At 44.9% G+C, this 6,000-nt stretch overlaps 1 protein-coding gene across 4 annotated transcripts in view; it reads left to right on the top strand.

Annotated features, from left to right (window-relative positions):
- The window catches only part of APP (amyloid beta precursor protein), a 325,530-nt gene that overhangs the window by 135,710 nt on the left and 183,820 nt on the right, over window positions 1–6,000 (top strand). The gene's annotated exons all lie outside the window — the stretch shown is intronic.

Below are 6,000 nucleotides of genomic sequence, written 5' to 3'. Positions count from 1 at the left end.
TATATATATAAAAAAATAAACACACACATTCTCTCTCTCTCTCTCTCTCTCTCGGAGATCTGGTTCTTTCCTTACTGTATCTATAATAGGTATAGCTTTTTTCTTTAGTGCTAGATTTTGAACCATTGAATACAATGAGAATGTTTTATCTTTGGGAGCAAGAGAAAGGTCATGCATGCATAGACTTTAAGATTCTAGAGTCCTGTGTTCCTTTATCCACCAGTAAATCAGAGCTCCAGCATTTCCACAAAATTTTTTTCCCGGCAGCAGCCTTCTAATCCTTTCTGTGACCTTCCTGCATTGAAACATCATATTGGCTGGAAGTGGTGCTGAGATAAGTGATCACTTTTAATAACTTTTTTTACAAAAGAGGGATAGGGAGAAACAAATCCATGCTGATTCTTGAGGCATCCAGCTCTAATTTTTCAGAAATTCCTCAAATCTCCTGCTATAAAGTAAAAAGGGTTTGAAATAATATCAGGGAATTGTCATGTTAAGGACCATGGTAATTTGGGTTGGGTGTCTTCTAAGTTACATCCAACTTCCAGTTGGAGTTTGCCTTTGTGTAAAGACAATGCAGCTAAAAATTAGTGTGTGAACCTTAATTTCCTCCAGAGCAACTATGAACAACTGAAGTTTGACCAATTATTCAGTGAAGGGAATGATGGCAGAAGGACTGTAGTCCTGCAATCCTTTATTTTTTCTGTCAGGAGGTGGAAGAGGTACAGTAGGTGGAGCTTCACCATTTCTTTCCTGGTGTCCAGGTAGTGACCCTACTGATCAATGTCAAAATAAGAACTTTGGCATCATGGTATGTAACTGTTCACTCATTCCTTGTCTGGAAACCTACTCTTCCTATGTGGTGCCAATTTGGAGGAGGGCATGAGCAGGTTTTGTTCTGGTTGACCAGGGTTTAGCTGAAGAAACTATTTTACACTTGTACTGCAGTTTCGCTTTTCAGACCAAAGGAGCATAGAGTAATTTAACTATAGTCCCTACCACAAATAACAATGGCTCTGATTAAGGAGCATGGTGCCAGGAGCCAGAAAAGTTTGTGAAACAATAGGCAGGGGTCATGCAAAATGATGGGATCTAAATTAGCTGGTACCACTCAAGACAGAGATCTTGAAGTTATCGTGGATAATTTATTGAAAAACATCTGTTTCATGTGCAGGAGCAGTCAAAAAGGCTAACAATGTTAGGAACCATTAGGAGAGGCATAGATAATGAGACAGAAAATATCATAATGCCACTACTTACATCCAGGATACCCCCACACCTTGAATACTGTGTGTTGTTCTGTTCTTCCCATCTCAAAAAAAAAAAAAAGAAAGAAAGAAAAAGATATGTTAGGATTGGAAAAGGTACAGAGAAGGGCAATAAAAATGATTAGGGGTACGGAACAGTTTTCATCAGAGGAAAGATTAAAAAGACTTGGACTGTTCAGCTTAGAAGAGAGACAACTAAGAATGTGATAGAGGTCTATAAAATCAAGAATGGGGTGGAAAAAGTGAAAAAGGAAGTGTTATTTACCCCTTCACATAACATAAGAACCAGGGGTCACCCAATGAAATTATTAGACAGCAGATTTAAAAGAAACACAATGCATGGTCAATCTGTGGAACTAGTTGCCAGAGGATGTTGTGAAGGCCAAAAGTATAACTGGGTTCAAAAAAGAATTAGATAAGTTCCTAGAGGATAGATCCATCAATGGTTATGAGCCAAGATGGTCAGGGATCCAGCCCATGCTCACGGTGTCCCCAAACTTCTGATTGCCAGAAGTTGGGATTGGACGACGGGATGCATCACTCGATAATTCCCGTTCTGTTAATTTCCTCTGAAGCATTTGGCCCCAGCCATTGTCGGAAAACAGGATCCTGCCCTGGATGGATCATTGGTCTGACACAGTATGGGCACTCTTCTGTTTTTATATTTTTCTGTGTGTTTGAACAGTTCCTTCTACAATGGGCCCCAGATCTATCTCAGGGCTTCTGTCCCACGTTTTGGATCCTGTTTTTTCCCTCCGTGGTTTCTGTATTTCAGAGGTGAAACACATAAATTAAGAGAATAGGCTGTTGAATTTTAATTAAGAATATGTTCAGTTCTTCTTCGAGTGCTTGCTCATGTCCATTCCATTGTACGTATGTGTGTGCTCGCCACATGCACCAATGCTGGAAGTTTTTTCCCTCAGTGGTATCCATAAGGGACTGGTTCTGGTGCTCTCTGGAGTGGCACGCATATACGCCGGTATAAGGGGCGCAACTGGCACCCCCCTCCCTCAATTCCTTCTTCCTGCCAATGACTGTGCTGGAACGTCTCCTTGCCCCGGCAAGCTTTCCTTCTCAACTGTGCCTAATTGTGAATTCTCTTGTATATAGTTCTTAGAAAGTTTGTGTAGTGTATTAATTCCCGTAGTGTATAAGTTAGAAATAGATAGTCCCGGGGCATGTCCTGGTCCCAGGGCTTTCAGCCTTGTGACCACTGCAAAAAACCTATGCCAGTCAGTAATCCCCATCAAAGCTGTCTAAAGCGACAAGTGTCACATTTGTAAGAGTTTCAATCCGCAAACCAAAAAGGAGCGGGACATTCAGCTAAGAGTGCTCTTTATGGAGTCGGCCCTTGCACCTCAGCTTTGGTGCAGATCACACTGCCAGCGCTGGTCGGAGGCTAAAAAGCAAAGAGAGGCCGGGAGAGGGCATTCTCCTATGTCCCGTAAAGGGAAGGAGAGAGCTGGAGGGGAACAAAGACCTGTGCGAGGCAGCTCTTCCCCTCCGGACGGTGGCCACGCTTCAGCACCTCTTGAGCCCCCTTTGTGACCCGTCCGCTACCCCAGAAAGCGCCAGAGGCATTCAGCACCTGGCAGTGCCATCCACGCCAAAGGCCTTTCAGGCCGCTAAGAACATATGGTCCCTTCTGGTGCTGCCCATGCCAGCCAGTGACATGCTCCGTTCAAGCGGTAAACCCGCTCTGGGACCTTTCCAGCGATCCCCATTGGTGCGGCACCTTTCCCCGATACAGGGAGTGCCCCGCCAGCACTCACCAGAGCAGTGCCACCAGCTTACCTGTCAGAGTTCCTGGCATTGTTCTCCGGACTCTAGACAGCGTTCCCCAGGATCCTGGTGTCCTTAGCTGTATGTCTGGCCCAGACCTGCAGAGGTGTGTTGCCAGTCCCCGGAGTCCCAGCACCAGTCCCTGGAGCAGTGGAGTCAATTTCCAAGCTTGCAACACTGCTCCAGAGAGTCTAGACGCCAATCCTCAGAGTCCCATCACTGGTCTACGGTTTGCTCCCAATCTACGGAGTGGCACCGCTCTCAAAGTGTGAGGCATTGATTGCTGAGGTACCATCACTGATCCTCTGAACGATGACGCTGGTCACTGGAGGCTTGGCACTGGGAGACTTTATCCCGGTACAGGTCACTGGTGGAGACCTACGGAGAAGGCAGACGGTATTGGGGTAGACAGGCAGCATCGGTACCATCCTGGTCTCCCAAATGAGTCCTCTCCCACCTTGGACTCAATGAGTGAGGAGGAAGATCTATCGGCAGGCTAGGGCCACCCACCAGGGGCATCAGCATTCCCATCAGGACCACCAGTGGCCACATGGCCCCAGGGCCGAGAGCTGGCTCCCGGGCAGCTATGGAACTCCTGGGGGTTTTCCTAACCATCGCAGGGGCACTGATCGGTCTCAGGGGAGTTTGAGAAATGGTCGGCGACAGTCTCCCGCCCACCTCCAGACTGGGAAGCAGAGTCAGACCAAGATCCCCAGGGTAAGCCAGCCCCAGCTAGGGCTCCTCTGGCAGAGGCCATGGAGTTGGCAAACCCGCCTTTACCTGCCTCCTCATCCTCTTTGCCTGATGAGGCAATAGAGGGACCTTCCCACATGGTCCCTCAGGATGATATAAAAGTTCACCAGGAGTTTCTTAAGAGGGTGGCTTCGAACCTGGGGTTAGAGGCTGAGGATAGCCTCGAGGGGGTAGGGATAGCTCAGTGGTTTGAGCATTGGCCTGCTAAACCCAGGGTTGTGAGTTCAATCCTTGAGGGGGCCATTTAGGGGTTTGGGAATTTAGTTGGTCCTGCTTTGAGCAGGGGGTTGGACTAGATGACCTCCTGAGGTCCCTTCCAACCCTGATATTCTATGATTTGGCAGAACCCTCCGACTCCCTATTTGAGGTTTTAAGCGCAGCAGCCCCCTCCAGGGTGGCATTACCCATCCACGTGGGAGTGGCAAAGCTGACCAAAGCCTTGTGGCAAACTCCCTCTTCCCTGCCCCGCATTTTCAAGAGGGCAGGAGAGGAAGTATTACAGTATCTCCCTGCTAAGACATTTGAATACCTATATACACACCTAGCTCACTGGTGGTAGCAGCAGCCAATGAGTGTGATAGGCAGGGCCAACCAGCATCAACCCCTAAGAATAGAGAGGTGAAGAGGCTCGATCTCTTTGGCAGAAAAAATTATTCTATGGCCAGCCTCCAGTTAAGAGTGGCCAACCATCAGGCCCTACTTGGTCACTCTGATTTTAACATTTGGCAGTCCATGGCCAAGTTCTGACCATGATCCGAAATGCCTTGAAGTTCAGGGATCTTGCAATCTGAGGATTTGGTTTCAGCTCTTCTTAAAATCGTGCGCTACATGAAGTTATATCTGTTCTGTGTACTCTGTGTCAGGCTGTGAAGTTATACTTTAGCAACTCAGTACAGATACTACTGCATAATGTAAACACAGTCACTATATGACTCTGTTTTGGATCACTTTATCCTGACTTACAACCACGTTGTCTTAGTTGAGTCCAGGTTAAAAATGAACTCTTAAGATTTTTTTTTTTTTAAATTACTTTCTAAGGAAATGAATTTTCTCTAAAAGCTGCTAATTTAACTTTTAAAAATTGCACTAACTTCCTGTATGTATGTTGGGTATCTTGTGCATCTGCTGCTCTGCCTGGCTGCATGTGTGTCAGCTGCTAAAAATGCAGTATCAGCATTGTGACCATTCTATACTGTTATCTAAGACCCTGGTCCTGCAATGAGCTGCACATAGACAGACCCCTGAAGAGAGAGGGAGCCCCACTGAAGCCACTGGGAATCCAGACAGGTACAGGAGTAAGAACCTTGTTGCAGGATAGGAGCCTAAATATATCCAGAGAAAACAATACTTTAAATAGAAGCTTTAAATGCTCCCACTTAAGGATCTGCAAAACATATACCATTATAACATACTGAAGTGGTTCTTCAAGAACTATTGTATAGACTTTTTAAACAATATTTTCAGCAAGAAAGACACTTAGACTATGCACTGACTCAGTGTAGTCTATTTCCATTCAGGATTTCTCTCTCCATAGGGGTGAGAAACGTTGTTTGAGTGGCAGAAATATGTTTGTTTTCATGACAAAACATCTTCACTATTCATTTGCATGCCTGTCTTTTGTTGAGGCCTTCTGGGATATGAGGATGAAGCAAATCACTTTAGCACTTGGCTGCGTTCTTAGTCTCGCTCATGTGAAACTATGCTATATGGCAGTTATGCAGATTGCTTGTAGCAAAGTGTTCTAATAATATTGATCAAATTTATTAGATTACATAGCTCATATTTCCTTTCCTTGAGTTCATGTGACTAAAGAAATAGATTTCATTTTAATTATTTATTGTTTAAGTCCATTATCTGAGAAAGCTACACATTCAAGCTGTGACTACTTAAATTTTTGCCATGGGGGAAATAAGAAAATTTAACCCGATGAAGAAAAATGTTATTGCTTTTGCTTACTTTCAGATGTGAAGCAACGCCTTTGTGCTGGGTTTCCCACAGTGTTTATAAAATTGCATCACATAAAGTTGAGTGATCTCATGCGACGAATGCATTTCACTTTCAAGAATCTAATTTTATCATGTGTCTAGTGTATGCTGCCTTCGGCACATGGGATTATTGTAGGTATTTCAGATTGTGGAGAAAGGGAAGCTTTTCATTAAAGAAAAGATTGTCAGGATCCAGTAAGTGAAGTTATGCT

Source organism: Trachemys scripta, chromosome 1, assembly GCF_013100865.1.
Source record: "Trachemys scripta elegans isolate TJP31775 chromosome 1, CAS_Tse_1.0, whole genome shotgun sequence".
In the NCBI taxonomy this organism is placed as follows: Eukaryota; Metazoa; Chordata; order Testudines; family Emydidae; genus Trachemys; species Trachemys scripta.
The sequence above is the reverse complement of the archived record's forward strand: the minus strand, read 5'-3'. Positions and strand labels throughout refer to the sequence as shown.